The sequence below is a fragment of the Myotis yumanensis genome, unplaced genomic scaffold (assembly GCF_028538775.1).
Source record: "Myotis yumanensis isolate MYYU_CA2020_CCGP unplaced genomic scaffold, mMyoYum1.0.hap1 SCAF_11, whole genome shotgun sequence".
In the NCBI taxonomy this organism is placed as follows: domain Eukaryota; kingdom Metazoa; phylum Chordata; class Mammalia; order Chiroptera; family Vespertilionidae; genus Myotis; species Myotis yumanensis.
In genome coordinates this window covers 38,802,886-38,820,370 of record NW_027223762.1, presented here as the reverse complement: position 1 = coordinate 38,820,370, position 17,485 = coordinate 38,802,886, and the positions used below count along the sequence as shown (strand labels likewise).

General features: G+C 44.1%; 1 pseudogene; it reads right to left on the bottom strand.

Annotated features, from left to right (window-relative positions):
- Positions 1-1,290: 1,290 nt before the first annotated feature.
- LOC139019646 (nuclear prelamin A recognition factor pseudogene) lies at positions 1,291-2,605 on the bottom strand (annotated as a pseudogene).
- Between the last annotated feature and the right edge of the window lie 14,880 nt (positions 2,606-17,485).

Genomic DNA, 17,485 nt, shown 5'->3' with positions numbered 1-17,485 from the left:
AGTCCTTGCAGGTCCGGTTTATTTTTCCTGTCTTATCTATCTCTTCTTCTGAACAAATCCAGAAAGGCCAGGATGGGCAAGGAAACAGTGAGCACTTCTCCGCAACCTATTTTTTATATATACTAGAGGCCTGGTGCATGAAATTTGTGCACTGGGGGTGGGTCCCTCAGCCCGGCCTGCATTTCTCACAGTCCAGGACCCCTCAGGGGATGGAACAGGCCTAAGCCGACAGTTGGAAATCCCTCTCACAGTCCCGGACCCCTCGCTCATTACCGCCCACCTGCTCACTGCTCCTTACCACTCAGTTCGATGCTCCTTAGCGCTGCCATGGAGGCAGGAGGGGCTCCCGCCACTGCCACTGTGCTCACAAGCCCTGAGCCCTATCTTTCTGTGTAGTTGTCTGTGGGCCAACTTCTCTCTTCCTTCTCACTTAGGGCGAGCAGCATGTTATGGAACGCAGAAGGCTGCCTGGAGCTGAGGGGAGTGGCTGGGCCCATGGGGTGAGAGGTGGACACAGAGGACACTATCTCACCCAATTGTGGGGCAGGCTGGCTGGCCTTCATCTGCCTAACCCCATACGGGGAGTGACTGAGCAGGGTGTCCGCCTCTCCATTCTCCATCCTTCCAACTGTGACACCTGTCACTCTTCCAGGTCTCCCCCAAAGTGAGTTCAGCTCAATCCCTGAATGTTAAAGGACACGGGGGTGGGGAGGGGGGCTCCACTCCAGTGCCCCCTGATTCCCAGCAACAGGATCTGGTCAACAGGACCTGATCTCAGGATGGTGGCCACAGCTGCAGAACATAGATCTGTTTTAAGAAAAGTTGGGAATGCAGACTTTCGTATGAGCCCCTATTCCAAAAGGTGGCAGTTTATTCACCTTGTGGCAAAGACACCTTCAAGAGTAACATAAGTGGGTAAAGTCAGGGCCAAACCGGGCCATTTCCTCATCCAATCTCTCTGAGGCCCGTGAACAGAACCAAATCTCAGCTCTTCACAGGACACTTCCGGGTTTTTTTTTAAGCCTAAAGGACAGTAGTCTGTCTCCATTCTTGTTCTTGGGATTTTTTCATTATCGGATAAAAGGATACGTACATTGGGGCAGTCCTCTCGAGATACAATATTCCAGTTGCACCCATGTGACGACGACAGCACCCCTCAGAGGGAGGGAGAAGACAGATGGGGAGCAGGGAATTCTGAAAACCAAAGTGATGACAGAGATGCTAAGCCTTCCCTTCACGTGTCTGACACCCCTCTTCAGGAGGCCTGCAGGCCGGGCATCGGCTGGATCTTTACCACTTGATGTCCTGGCAGGCTGCCCTCGGCCCTGCTAGGCGGTGTGCGCAGGGCCACTGGGCCCCGGGGGAGTAGCCCCACCCCCTCCCCAGCCACTCCTGGTACAGCTCCTGCACATGGGCGCTGGTTTCCGGGGGCCACACTGGGATGGCAGCCTTCCATCTGCCACAGCAGTGCCCTGTCTGCACACCCGTCGTCTGCACACCCGCCTGAGCCTGGCCCCTGTCGCTTAGGCATGCCCGGCGCAGGCCAGGACCTCCACAAAGTGGCAGGGGAACTTGCCCCTCTACAGCTTCGACCACTTCTGGCTGTTCTGAAAGCCGTAAGCAGCCTCAAAGCACAGTAGAACCTCTCCGTCCCTTTCAAGGGTGACCTCCTAGAAGTCTTTTTTCCTCAGGGTGCAGTAGGTGAGCACCCCACGTCCTTGTTGAACAGCTCCTTGGCCATGTGCCTGACGATGTGCGCCAGGTACCCATCGGAGCTGGCACCCTCGTGGAGCCTCACCTCCTTCTCCTTCCTGTCTCTAAACAGAGTGTCCACAGTGGTGTCATTCGAGGCAAGGTCACTTTGCTCCATTATCTGGACAATGTCACCTGAGGTTAACAAGCAGTCAGCACCCTGGGAACTATGTAAAGTTGTGGGAACATCTTCTTGAAGGGCCTCGTTTCCTGTCATAACACTGGGCCACAATGACGTGGAAAATCTTGTCTGGGGACAGGTTCTGCCATGATCTGCTGGGGAGACTTGGCCGTTCAGAGGTGGAAGCGATGGGGTGACCCAGCATATGCTCCACCGGCGCAGGCGGAGGTCAGCATGAGTAGCCGGGGCTCTTCCTCACGGTGCTGGCAGTACCGACGCACAAATTCCTCCTGATTTTCCAGGATGCTGAAGTCCGCAGCTATCTTCATGTCAAAGACAGTGCATCCCAAGGCTTTTGAGAAAGCCGCAGAACCTTCTGGATGCATCAGTGACACTGAGGCTGAATTTAGCAGCAAAATAAGGCAGAGACTAAGGACACACGGACACTGCCAGCATCTTGTGCTGTGAGGTATCACATTTCTTATTAAGGTTCAGAACATGGAAGAAGTCCTTGGTGTTCTGTTGAGAAACTTGGACTCCTTCCTCTGCAGTCACACAACTGTCACACGCCAGGCAGTCACTCAGAAATATCTTGACATCGGCCAACTTACGGAATTCTCCCTTCTCTCCGTTCTCCTGAGCTAGACTCCGGACATTGCCTGTGACATTCTCTTGGTCATCAGTTTTTGTTTTTTTACTACATTCCTTCCATTTGCAGTGATCACAATTCATCTGGAGCGGGGAAGGCGGGGGCCCTCTCAAGTGACCTGGAGGAAGCACAGGGAGAGCAGTTAGTCACCGCTGTTGCCCCTGGAGCTGCTGGCGGTATCCTTTCTTCCTTGTGGAACGTCTAGGGAGGGGAAGCGACCTCAGTGCCCAAGGCCAAGTTCCAGGAGGCCGGCAGCGCTGTCAAGATTGTGCTGGCAGCGCTGGTTCATTGGTGCCTGACCTGTCCTCTTCAGATTCAACCTGCAGGACTACTAAGGGAGTCAGTCCAAGGGAGGGGAAGTGGCCTCAGTGCCCAAGGCCAAGTTCCAGGAGGCTGGCAGCACTGTCAGGATCATGCCGGAGGCACTGGTCCATTAGTGCCTGTCCTGTCCTCTGGAGATTGAACCTACAGGACTACTAAGGAAGCCAGTCCCCAGTTTCACCCCAACTCCAACACCGATTGATTGGAGTCTGAGGGCCAGGAGGAGGAACCAAGAGGCCTGCCTTCCAGCTGCTTGCCAGTTTCCACACCACTCACTCTGGTTCACTATTAACCATACCCTGATCAATGGGAGCTTGTGGGCCAGGAAAGTGACCAAGACCCTGGGTTCCCCCCGTTAGCCATCCCCTGATCAATGGACCCTGAGGGCCAGGGGATGGACCAGTCATCCATTTGGTCATTACGGACCCTGGGTTTTTATATATTAGGACTAGAGGCCCGGTGCACAAAAATTTGTGCACTCGGCGGGGGGAAGGGGGGGGGGTCCCTCAGCCAGGCCTGTGCCCTCTCGCAGTCTGGGACCCCTCGGGAGATAACGACCTGCTGGCTTAGGCCTGCTCCTGGGTGGCAGAGGGCAGGCCCAATCCCTAGGTGCAGCCCCTGGTCGGGCTCAGAGCAGGGCTGATTGGGGAGTTGGGACTCCGCCCCCTGTCATGCACAGAGCAAGGCGGATTGGGAGGTTGCGATGCCACCCTCAGTCACGCTCAAGGTAGGGCCAATTGGGGGGTTGGGGCACCGCCCCCTGTCACACTCAAGGCAGGGTCGATGGGGAGGTTGCGGCACCACCCCCTGTCGCGCATAGAGCAGGGCCCATCAGGGGGGTTGGGGCTCCGTACCCTGTCATGCACAGAGCAGGGCCCATCGGGGTTGGAGAGCTCCCCCCTGTCACGCACAGAGCAGGGCCGATCAGGGGGTTGAGGCGCCGCCACTGTCACACTCAGGGCTGGGCCAATGGGGAGGTTATGGCTCTACCCCATCACACACAGAGCAGGGCCCGTGGGGGGGGGGGGGGGTTGGGGCGCTGCCCTCTATCACCCACAGAGCAGGGCTGATCAGGGGGTTGGGGCGCCGCCACTGTCACACTCAGGGCAGGGCCGATGGGGAGGTTATGGCTCTACCCTGTCACACACAGAGCAGGGCCTGTGGGGGGACGGGGGGGGGGGGGGTTGGGGCACCACACCCTGTCACAGAGCAGAGCTGATCAGGGGGTTGGGACGCCGCACCCTGTCACACACAGAGTTGCAGGGCGATCAGGGGGTTTGGGCGCTGCCCCCTGTCACGCTCATCCGGTGCCAGGAGGCCTCTTGGCTCCGCTGATCCCGGTGCTGGGAGGCATATTACCCTTTTACTATATAGGATAGAGGCCTGGGGGCCAGCTGGTTTGCCCTGAAGGGTGTCCTGGATCAGGGTGGGGGTCCCCACTGGGGTGCCTGGCCAGTCTGGGTGAGGGGCTGAGGGCTGCTTTCAGGCTGGTGGTTTTTGACTGAAGCTCCCAACGGCTCCTTTTTTTTCTCTTTTTTTAATTTTATTCTGGGCCAGCTTTAGCTCTGGCTCTAGCTCTGAGGCTTCCGCTGGTTTATTTGCGTTCTATAATCGAAACAATGTATAACTCCAGCTCTGAGATCCCGGGGTTTTGTTTAGCTTCTATATTTGTTACAAAGTTTCAAACTGCCAGCTCAGAGGCCGGCAGCGCAGGTGGGGAACGTTGGAGTCCTCCTTCACTGCAGCAAGCAAGCCTCATGTTCGCTTCCAGCTGCCTGGCTGCCGGCTGCCATCTTGGCTGACAGTTAATTTGCATATACTCACTGATTAGCCAATGAAAAGGGTAGCGGTTGTACGCTAATTACCATGTTTCTCTTTTATTAGTGTAGATAGTCTTCCCATGACCATGAGACCTAGGCTTTTGAAATTCAAAAGCCCAGAATTGAAGAGGGGAAAAGTATCTGAAGAAGCTTAATAATAATTGCAGGACTACATGCATATGTGATAGCCTCTCAATAAACTAGGAATAAAAGGGAACTTTCTCAATTTGATAAAAGGAAGCTAATCATAAAAATCTATCAGGAAACCACTGAAACTCTGTGCTATAGATTTTTTATAGTTTCCTTTTCCAGGCTGGGAAAGTTCCCTTTTATTCCTGGGAGATTAGACTTTGGGCGGGAAGCACACAATACAATATATAGAGGAGGCATTATAGAACTGTGCACTTGAAACATATAATTTTATTAACTGATGTCACCCCAATAAATTTAATAAAACAACTTATAGCAAAAAATATATTGAATGCTAAAACACTAGAGGTTTTTCTCCTTAAGATCAGAAACAAGATAAGAATGTCTATTCTCACAACTTCTACTCAACACAACTTTGGAGGTTCTAACCAGTTGAATAAGGCAAGAAAAGGAGACAAAAGGCATCCATATTAGAAGAAAGAAATAAAGCTATCTTTATTAGGAGATGATAAAATGGTCTATGTATAAAATCCTATGAAATCTCCTAAAAAGCCACCAAATTAATAAATGAATTTAACATGATTGCAAGTTATAAAACAAAAATCATTTGCATTTCTATAGGCTCACTACAACCAATCAGAAACTAAATTTCAAAAATGAATATCATTTCATATAGCATAAAAGTATAAAATACTTATGGGTATATCTGACAAAAGATATACAAAACCTATACAATAAAATGTATGGGACATTGCTGAGAAATTAAAGAAGACCTAAGTAAATAAAGAGACATACTATGTTCATAGATTGAAAGGCCACTATTATCAAGGTGTCAATTCTCCCCAAACTTATCTATAGATTCAATGCAATCCAAATAAAAACCTAACAAGACTTTACAGAAATTCATTAGTTAACTGATTCTCAATTCATATAGAAATGCAAACCACCTAAAATAATCTAGACAACTTTTAAAAAGATAGCAAAGTTGAATGACTTACAGTACCTGACTTCCAAGATTTATTTAAAAGCTATAGTGATTAAGTCATTAATATTGGCATAGACAAATAGATCATTGGAAAAGAATTTAGAAAGCAAAATTTAGAGTTTAGAAATATATATTTGATATATTTTAGACAAAGGTACAAAGGCAATTCATTAGAGAAAGGAAAACATTTCCAACAAATGGTGTCAAAATGATTGGATATTTATAATAATAAACGTGTAATATGATAACTATACCAGGAGTCCTTCCAGACATCCTTCCAGGATGAAGCCGGGGCTGCGAGGGCGGAGACAAGCTGCCGCAGCTGCGAGGGCCAAGTTCCTTGCGCGAATTTCATGCATCAGGCCTCTAGTACATTTATAAAAAGATAAATAAACCTTTATCAATACCATGCATTGCATACAAATATTAATTCAAAAAGGATAATAAATATAAATGTAAAACTTCTAAAAAAAAAATTGAAGAAAATCTTTGTGAACTTGTGTTAGGATAAGATTTCTTAGCGATAACACCAAAATATAATCCACTAAGCAGATTTGATAAATTGGACTTCATCAAAATTTTAAAATATTGCTCTTTAAAAGATAAGACATAGACTATGTTTAATATTTGCAAATCACATGTCTGATACATAACTTATAACCACAATATAAAAAGAACTCCAAAGTCAATAAGAAAAAAATCAAACAAATCAATAAAAACAGACAACAGATTTGGACGCATGACAAAACATATGAAAATGCTCAACATTATTTGTCATTAGAGAAATGCAAATTCAAGCCACAATGAGATACTACTTTACCTTTTAGAGTGGCTAATATTAAAAAGAACAGGTCTTACCAAATGTTGACAAGAATATGGCACAACTGGAATTCTCATACACCCCTGGTGGGAGTATAAAATGATATAACCACTTTAGAAACAGTTTGCCAGTCTCTTAAAAAGTTAAACATACACCAACCACATGACTCATCCATGCCATTTCTAGGCATTTATTCAAGGGAAAAGAAAGCCGCTGTCTACAGCTATATATATAAAAGCCTAAGTGACCATCTCAACCGAACGGATGAACGAACAGGCTGCATGGGGCAACCAGGCCGGCAGGGGGCTTAGTGAGGGGTAACCAAATGACTGAGCAGCAGGCTATGTGGGGCGACCAGGCCGGCAGGTGGTTTAGTGAGGGGCAACCAAACTACTGAGCAGCAGGCTGCATGGGGTGACCAGGCTTGAAGGGGGAGGGAGTTGGGGCAACAAGGCTGGCAGGGGGAGCAGTGAGGGGTGACCAGGCTGACAGGGAGGCAGTGATGGGCGACCAGGCTGGTGGGTGGGGCAGTTGGGGCCTACCAGGCTGGCAAGGGGGACAGTAAGGGACAACCAGGCCAGTGGAGGGGGGCACAGTTAGGCACAACCAGGCCATGGGGGGCAGTTGGGGGTGACCAGGCCAGCAGGAGGGGCAGTTAGGGGCAATCATGCAGGCAGGCAGGTGAGCAGTTAGGAGCCAGTGGTCCCAGATTGTGAGAGGAATATGTGACTGCTGGTTTAGGTCCGATCCCCTGAGGGGTCCTGGATTGGAGAGGGTGCAGGCTGGGTTGAGGGGATCCCCCCATACGAATTTCATGCACGGGGCCTCTAGTATTATACATAAATGTCCATCACAGCTTTATTTGTAGTAGCTAAATACTGAAAACTTAAGTGTTCATCATCAGGAGAATAAATCAACAAATTGTAGTAGGTTCATACAATGGAATCGTACTGAACAATAAAAGTAATGATACATGTAACAACATGGATGAATCTAAAAATAATTATGTTGAATGAGAGAAGCTAGAGAAGAAAGAATACACTCTATATGGTTGCATTTATATAAACTCTAGAAAATACAAACTATAAGGACAGGGAGCATATCCATGGTTCTCTGGGAATTGATGGGGGCAAGCTGGGGTGGGGCCGGAGAGGGGTGGGAATAAAAAAATATGAAGGAGCATGAGGGTGTCACCCCAGTTTCGAAGTGATGTATACTTTCATTATCTTAATTATAGTAATGATTTCACAGGTGTGTATATGTCAAAACTTTTGATATTGTACACTTAAAATATGTACAGTTTATTTTGTCATTTATACCTCCACAAAGCAGTTAAAACTTCATAGAATATGTTTAAATTAGAGAAGTAGTATGTTCAATTCACTTAGTAAATATTGATTGGATTCTAACTATAGACCAGGTTTTTAAAAATTAAAAATATTATCTAGGTTGGTTATGTACAAATAAATTTGAAGTTGAAGAAACTAGAAAAGGAGTAGCTAGAGGAAAAAGCATAGGCTCTGGGGTTAGAGGGACCTCGGTTCAGATCGAGGCTCTTCAATGTAATACCTGTGCAACCTTTGGAAAGTTAACTAACCTCTCTTAGCTTCAATCACTCCATCTGTAGAAGGAGAAAGCACCTATCCCCAAGTCCTCACAATGTTTAGAAACCCTGTGCATAAAGTATCTTGAGCAAAGCAGTCACTCCTTACAGCAAGCATGTCAAACTTGGGCCCGCAGGCCGCATGCCTTCTTTATTTGGCCCATGTTAGCCTTTGAGTTTGACATGCGTGCCTTACAGGAAAGCAGGTATTAATAGTATTTCTTATTAAATAAAAAAGATATTGTTTACACATGAGGTTACAGGGGCCAAAACTAGAGAAAGTGGAAGATGTGAAATATGTTGGTTTTATATAAAAAGATAAGATTTAGTGGCCAATTAAGTTTTAGAAGCAAGAAAAAGGCAAGTATCAAAGACCAGAAGAATTTCAGTCCCATCATCAGGTTTTCTAGGAAGCAGGGGGGACAATCCAGGTATGTGGGAAGATGATTAGTCTAGTGTAGACTAGTGCATTCACTGAGGCAGGTCCTGAAAGTGATTTTTCATTCAGGGCACCATTACGAATCTGGCCCAGGGCAGTTCTAGACCACAGTTTTGAGGGGCTGATGGCTCACCCCGACCCTTGCTGTCTGCAGCACTTATACATTATTAATAATTGCCGGAGAGGCTATCATAGTTAAGTTCTGAACCCACCATTGACCAGGGGAGGTGCCTGTCCGGCTGCTGGGGGCTGAAATCACCACATGCCACTAGCACAGCAGCAGCCACCAGCAAGTGTGAGTGGCCCCTGCATGGCAGGAGAAGCTTCTCTCTTTCTCCCACTTTCTACTCTTCTTGTGGTGCCTCTACTAACCAAGCCTAACAGCAAGCCAGCTGGCGAGCAAGCCCAGGGAAATTAGAGTTTGTCAACTCCCATCCTTAGCAGCATAGGGCAGAACGTAAAAGTGTAGGACTGAGAGGTGACAGAAAAATAACCAGCTCATCTTTACAGAATTAACTGCAGAGAGAACAGCGATGAAGGTGGACATTGAAAGACGTGAAGCAGACATTTTAAGTGTCCAGAAGTCCAGAGAAGAGAGACTTTGAAAAGGCGATGTATTCAGTGATGTCCAATCCTAGAGAGAGGGTAAGGTCTAAGAGAAGGCCACTGGATTGACAGTTAACAGTCCTGATAACATTGAAAATTTAGTTTCTCGAGATGCAGATGCCAGATTTTAGAAAAGTTTAAATTTCAAGATATTAGATAGTAGGTATAAACAACTCCTCATTGAGTTTAGCAGGAAATGTGAAGAATCAACTGACTTATACAACTTCCTTAAAGATTATACTTTAATAGGGTGAGCAGCTCATTCCCATTTGCCCAGAACTTTCCCAGGTTTAACTTGGAAAGTTCCTGGTCTCAGAAATGCCTCAGATTCAGGCAAACTGAGATGGCCAGTCACTGTGACCCTGCATGTCTTAGAGAATTCACAAATGAGCTATATTCTGCCTCAACAAAGGATGCAGAAGGTTTTGTTACTTGAAAGTCCTAAGGTATTTTCAGAATAACCATTATTTTGCCCCCCAGTTCACTAATAGTGCAACCATTGCACTTGACTTTAAATGTGATTCTTCTCCATCCAGGTCTCACCTTCTTTAGTTCATCTTCTGGCTGCAATGACATCCCAAGAGAAGCATTCTCCTACTTGGCTTTTCAAGCTCAACCTTTTCATGACACCCCAGTTAATTAATACCTGCCCTGGGTCAACCTGGAAGAAAATGTGTTGAGCTTGGAGATTTCCATTGTAACATTGAACCCCAGGAAGGAGCAAGGCAAATTTATACCAGTAGGTCTAATTGCTAGAAAGGTAATTCTGCAAAGATGGAAATCAGCAGAAAGATTAACATTGCTCTACCAGCTTGAGTGCCCCAACTAACAGAGAGAAAATAATGTTTCAATTAAATGAAAGGATACTGAATTAGGTAGATTACTCAGGAGACTGGTAATGGAATACAGAGCCTTTCACCTCCAGGTCACCATTACCAATCTGGTCCAGGTCAGTTCTAGACCATAGTTTTGAGGAGCTGATGGCTCACCCCAGCCCTTGCTGTCTGCAGCACTTGATGAACTGGTCTCCCAAAGCACCTGCCTCAGCCTCAAAGGTCACTGTGGTTCACTGAAGATGTAAGAGGATGCAAAGCCCCCTCCTTGGAGAGGAGGGCTGGGCATGAGCTAACTAAGGGCTTAGGCAGACAACAGAACTCACTACCAGGAAATTGGGATGAGGGAAATGATTCAAAACGGGGAGCCATGCAGAGGAGGGAAGTCACATGTCAACTCACATCAGAGGGAGTTAAGTGTTTCTCCTGAATTCAGAGTTGGGATGGAAGTAGAAGTGGTGATCGAGGAGTTTGTCTTTTGTGTGTATTGGAAGGGAGTGGCAAGGGAGGAGGAAAATGCATTAGAAATCAAAACTTGGAGGTCAGAACTCGATGAGCAAAACTGAGTCATGAATTCACTTGTTATCACCCATGTTATGTCCCAGGGCTTATCTTATTCCACAAAAATATTGCCACAGACAAAGACTGATATAAGGAGATTAGCTTAATTCCTGATGCCAGTGTAATAAAAATCCCTCCCATTAATGGAATCCAGATGTCAGCTGGGGTTTTCCCGCCCTCTAAAACCGAGATAAGATGGTCTCAAACTTTACATTCCATACCTTGTGGGAGTTTAAAGGAGTCCCCAAGGTTTTTGCAAATTCTAAGAGGTTGGGTTCTCTTGGTTATCTCTGTATCTGAATTCCCATTTTCCCTGAATAAGTTCAATTTATGGATTACCTTGCCATTCTGGACCTGCTGTTTCCAACAGGATCTAAATGAGAAACTCAGCTGTTTCCTCCAGCCCCACAATCATTGTGTTATTGCATGATATTTATGTGCACTCACAGAGACTTCATTCAACATGGGATGTGGAGTGGGGAGGGAAGGAGGATGTTTCTATCACAACAAAACAGCCCACAAATGGGGCAGTCTGCTATCATAGAGGTCTCCGAATCCCTAACACTGGGGACATTTTCCTGGCCCTTTCACCCTATTTTGTACCCCTCAACCTGTTACTATCCAACTACCTCTCTCTTACCTGTGACCCTCAAGACTGCTCCAGAAACCCCAAATGCTTCCTCTTCCTCTGGCAAAGTCACTTTCAAGGTTTGGGGGACTGATTCATAGAATATCTTGGCAAGGCAAAAAGACCCTCAATATCAGGAATCCACCCTCCAGAAGAGGCAATATGGGTTTTAGGAAACTTTCTTTTTCTCCTCACTACAGTAGTATACTAAAGAAGTATTTCTACAATAACCCGAGAAAAGGAACTTCTCAGTTGAGTTCATTTATCAGGATACAAAACAGAAACATGGGCATGCAATAGTGTTCAAGTTCATGTTTAAAGACTGAGGTTCCCCCAAGTAGAAGCTGTAACTAGAATTTTGGCACCTTGATGAAGAATTATTTCATGAAATTTTGGTAGAGCAGGGACAGGCTGTGGCCATATTGATAGGCATGAACAATTCCACAGTAATTCTAAATTAATGAATAAAACCTTTAATAAAGACAGGTTGGGGAAATTTGGCTTGAGGAGCACCGCTTAGGGATGAGTGCCTTGGAATATGTTTTTCATTTTGGGGGAAAAATAAGATGTGCAATTTCACTATATAGTGTAAGTTTATCTTAACCAACTCCTGGAAAAATCTATAGGCCTCAAAGTTGTTTTCTAGAATTGTAACTGTGAAAAGTGAATAGTTTCTCACTTTTCTCTTAACTGTTATAGAAATATGCCCTTTAAGCATAAGCTACTGCTTAAAATACCTTGGTTCCCACCTAGTTCAAACCTTCATTTTACAGATAAGGAAATTAAGAGGTTGATGGCCCTGTAGCAGGATAAAGAATCTTTTCTCCTTGCTTACCATCCATGTTACCATCCCCTGGGACTTATGCATTAATGCCTTGAAGATTTATAAGAGCAAAAATGATTTGTGAACCCTGAGGAACGACAACAAGGAGAAATTTTTAAACATATGTTTAAGTAGTCTATGCCCTTGATTTGATGTGCGATGTAAGAGAGCAGGGGAAAGTTAACCTCTAAATCATTGGGATAATCCAGCTGGGCCAAATAACACAGCTTTTCATTAGCTGGGTGCTTTGGAGTAGCTGGGATATTTTTATTCTGGTAATGGAGAGATAGATATGGCCTCTGGGAACAGTTCTTGGAAATTGTACTTTCTCCAGATGCTCAATTTGGGTGTGGGACAGATTGGTTTCAAGGCCAAGAGCAACAAACAGTCCCACTGATTGGAGAGCTGAGGATCTTCAAAGGTCTGGAGGCTTGCCACAAGATCCTTGGGTTTTGGTCATCAGTCTCTACAGCAACCTTAAAATTAACTGGACAGCAACAGCCATCAAAGCTGATGGTCAGTAGAGCCTGCTCAGGCTGGAGGGAGCCATGGTTGGTGAGCTCTTGTAGATAACACCCCTTTCCAGACACTCACTTGGCCAGGCTGCAGGATAGGCATTCCGTGAGAGGTCAGTCATTTACCTATTGATTCCCTAACACTCAATAATTGGTCACAAAGTTCCTCCTGCCCAGGACCACCACACTTACTTGCAGAAACTTGCTGACAAAATATCTAGGCGTATTTTATGTACACAATGTGGTCCTGATAATTGGTTATCTCGATAAAGCCATCTAACATTAATTTTTATTGAATGAATGTTCTTAAAAGCACACTTGCAAAATCTCACATTTGGAGGTGGGAGGGTAAGTCAAGAAAGACATCAAAATGTTTTATATTTGGAAACATCAACATCAACATCAACATCAGCAATAGATATGTATTAAGGACCTATATATTGGAAATAAAGATATAGCATGGAGGATGTAGGTAGTCTCTACTCATATCTGTATAGCAAGTCCATGGGGAAACAGACCACATGCAAGTCCATAAGAAATAGGTTCCGTGTACAGCAAAATATGCACTCACAAATTATATCAATGTGATATCAGTAAATGCCAACAAATAATTGCCCTCTTTCTTACCTGACTTTATGTGCATCAAATCTGCACTATCATATGTAGATATATGCCCAACTTTGGAAAAATCTGAATTCCAGAATTTGTTGGAAAAGAAAAGCTGTTTTGCTTGTTTTAAGAATGTATTTATCTGTGTATTTCAGTAAACTCATTTGTAATTTGAATTTAAAAAGTAAGTTGCTCAGCCTTAAATGTGGATTTATTTGACTCTACCATGCAAGCCATTTATAATCTAATTTAAATTCTTAATTTAATTTTCAGTGACATAAAAAATACGTCTCAGCCTATTTCCTAACCAAAGATATATCAGTTCCACTGAGTTCCACTCCCCTTCTATACTTTCATTGTACTTCTAAATGACTTTTATTTTCAACTTGACTTATTTTTTTTCTTTCTTTTCTATTTTGATTGCTTGTGTTTGTTTTAATTGAGATGAGTTAAATAATGTCAAAGCCAGTTACGGGTTGACTACAAATGACAGACAATTGAAGATTTGATAGGCATGATATAATAGTAGTTCCAGACAGCATAACCTCTATACCAGGTATTTTATAGGCAGGATCATAAGCTAAACTGAAGGACTGCTTCTATCATTGTCACATCACCACAAATGTTCCCTTGAAAAAATGGGAAATAGCCCTACTGGATGGGTTTAAAGGAGATGCTGATATGTAATTAGTGTTTGCTCTAATCTGATCGACAGATGTAGTGAATGCTGGGACCCAGTCTGTTGGAGCAGTGAATGGCCAACACATGAAGTGATTGTGTTACTACTCTTAGGCTGTTCATGGAACTCCATCATTTACCAGAACCCTAGGGAGAAAAGTGGAGACTACTAAGGACTGCAAATGTTAGCACACATGTGTGCACATGTCACTGAAACAGCGGTCAACGCATTCACCTAGAACAAGGCTCCTCTTTTGTATACATAGAATATATTTCATTCATTTCAAAGCCTGGAGGTGTTAAAATGGTCATGTGACCTAAGTTTAGCAGAGTATACCGCTTCAGAAGTTGCATCCATGACCCACCTACTGGGAGAGGAAAGGCATTAGTGCCTGGGAAGTAGAAGCTATTGATTTCTCTTTTTGGTTCTTGGTTTGTCAGAAAAAGATGTTCATCATCCTGAACCCTCCCCTGTGCCTCCCTCTTTCTCAGTGTTGCCACCCTCGACTCCTTCCTTTGCCATCTATAAACACAGAATTCTAAAGTGATAGGCTTTCAGAATATATTGCACTAATACATCATCAGCATTGTCATTATGATGTATTAACACAATGCATCATCATAGACCTGTCAGAGCCATGATTTATGACTCAAAATGTGTTGTGGTATAGGGAGGCATCGGGGACCCCATTGACTGAATGCTTGTTTATTTTTACACTTAAGGGCTTTGAAAGTAAGCTTCAAACTACTTCTCCTCAAGGAAAGACTAGGGGCAGACTTTGAAAGGAGGACTCTATTTCAAAACACTGGAGGGGCCAGTGGGTCACACTTAAGATATAAAGGTTTATGTTTTCCCAGACCACTTTAAGTTCAGAATCCAACTTCCACACTCCGAGTCATTTGGCTCCCGCTGGAAGAATCCGGCCTTTTCCACGTCTCTCCACTCCTCTATTTAGAACTCCCTTAATAGTTAACTGTGCGAGGTGTGGTAGGAAAGGTATACATTAGAGGCTTTCTTTTATTGCCAAAAGCAATAAGGATAGTGTTATATTTTATGAGAGTAATAAATGTGATTATGTAGGGAAATTTTGCTTTCAGGGTAACTGGGTGCTGGCATTACACATTTTCTTTCTGAGCATTAAGTTCTTTCATAATGTCCTCAGCAAAATATTAAACACATATTGCATGGATAGGAGTGAGCACAGTGCCAAGAGAAAGGCAAAAGATGGGGAACCGTTGTAGAGAAAAAAATACACGATATAAAAGAAAATTAAAGCAAGCCAAAAAGAAATACAGTATCATTCAAATTATAATAGCCCCGTGGAAATGATTGAGGTGGAAGAAGATTCATCAAGAAAGGCTTCTGAAAAAGGTGAGTCATGGGGCAAAGTTGGAAGGACGGACCTTAGGGAAGATGAGAGGAACATATGACTGCATGCCCCCTCCCCAACTCTAGGATGACAATTCTTTCCAGAATGTACTTTCCCTCACTTGTTCACCAGAGCCTGGTTTCTTAAGAACTGAGGTGATATGAAAGCTGGAGTCTGTGAACTTGGACTGACTCAGGTTCTTTCAGCCTTCTCTGCATAGCTCATCTCCACCTTTCAATTTGTCTAGCCAGTAGTATCATCACTTACATGAATGACAAAGTCTATAATGATCAGAAAGGTAGAAAGTGCTTTTAGCCAAGTGTCCTCTTATTATTGGAACTAAGGAGCTGGGGCAGAGCCCCAAACTACCTTGGCAGGTTAGAGTAAATGTCACTTTAAACATGTCTGTACACTATGACACACTTTTTCTTATTGCAAAAAAAAAAAAATGCTTAATGTAATTCAGCCAAGCCTGCTTCTTCCAGGTTTAATTCATCCCCATGTCTGGAGAGCCGGAAATGTAACTAGTAAAGAATTCACTAACAGGAGATGCGGGGAATTTGCCAAGAGTTGGTTAATCTGAAGGTTTATTTTTTTATCCAAATATAAAGGGAGTTTGCAAACTGGTTCAGATTAACCAGGTCAAGTTGTATATTTTATTAACTTTAAAACATTTTTTAAAAATCCTTTTCACATTAAAAAAAGTGCACAGAGTTAGATAGGGGTTGTGGGGGTGAAGGGAGGTTGTCTGCTTAATAAAAGTTATAAAGAGAGATGTGTCAGCTGCTTAATTTCCACTTCTGGTTTCGGCCAGAAACAGCTGCAAAACGTCTACTCTAACTCAAGTCTTTTTATGACTTTTACTAACTTCTTATTCAAAAATGCCTTTTGTTGATTTTCTGAGGACTCTCACCAGAGATCACCATGAAGAGAAGAAAGAACCTATTTGAGCAATTTATGGCTCATTCGCCACCACAGATGAATCAAAATCTTAACGATAATTTCGTAATTGGATTCAGGCATTTCTGTTGGCCTACTATATTTTCCAGAAAATCAAACTTACTTTGTTTTTCCATATAGACCTTCTTATAATCTTTGAATTGGCTATCATGATTAAAATCTGTCAATGGAGCCCTATTGTCCCCAAGATAACATCTAAGTTCCTGGCATGCATTCAAATATTTTCATGAACTAGCCTTTGTTTACCTCTCCACCTGTTTCCCCCGCTAGTCCCATGCCTGAAATTCCAAATTCTTGTCATAATGAACCATTGGCTGTCCCATACTTAGCCAGCCTGTCTCTTGTCCCCACGTCTTGTGCACGTTGTTCCCTCTGTTTTTCTTGCCCAGAACCCCTCCTATGTTGCCTGGCTCTCTCCTCATCCCCTAAGGTCTCAATGTGGATACCTCTCCCATGATCCTTTTCTCGTCATCTCAAGTCAAAGGCCAGCTGCCCAGCTGTGTGCTGTCATGTCAAAACTTGCATGAATGACTGATTTTTTTTCCAGTCCTGATCAAACTGTAGTGGAATCATCATACTCATGTTCCTGACCAGACAATTTATCCTTGAGTCCGTATCTGGCAGCAAGTTCAAAGAATATTTGCAAGTGCTTCATTAATAGTTAATGGTGGGTTAGAAAAAGGAACACATCTGACAATTTTAGAATTCTTACAATCTTTTATACTAGTGTAGTGGTTCACAATCGCAGGTGATTTTTCTCCTCTTAGAGGTGATTTTACAATGTCTTGAGACATGTTTGGCTGTTAAAATTGGGGGTGGGAGGTAATGCTACTAGCATCTAGTGAGTGGGGGGAAAATGTGCCATAGATCTGACAATGCAATGCACAGTTCAGGTGCCCACAACAAATAATAATCTGGCCAAATATGTTCATGGTGCCAAGGCTGAGAACCCCTGGACCAATGGTTCTCAACTTTATCAGAACCAGCATCTACTTGTCATAACCCCCTTTACTACCATGAAATAAAATCTGTAGTAATGATCTACCTACATTCATAACTAAATGTAAAGGAGAAATAGAGGTAAAATAGTGCACAAGAAGATCATAGTTTAGTAGGAAAAATTCAGAGACAAGTACACGAGAAGGTATATATACCTATTCATTAAATCACTCAGAATGCCACATGTGGCTGGTGGTAGCACTAATACCACAAAAGGTTTTGTTGCTAAGGGCATTCTGATAT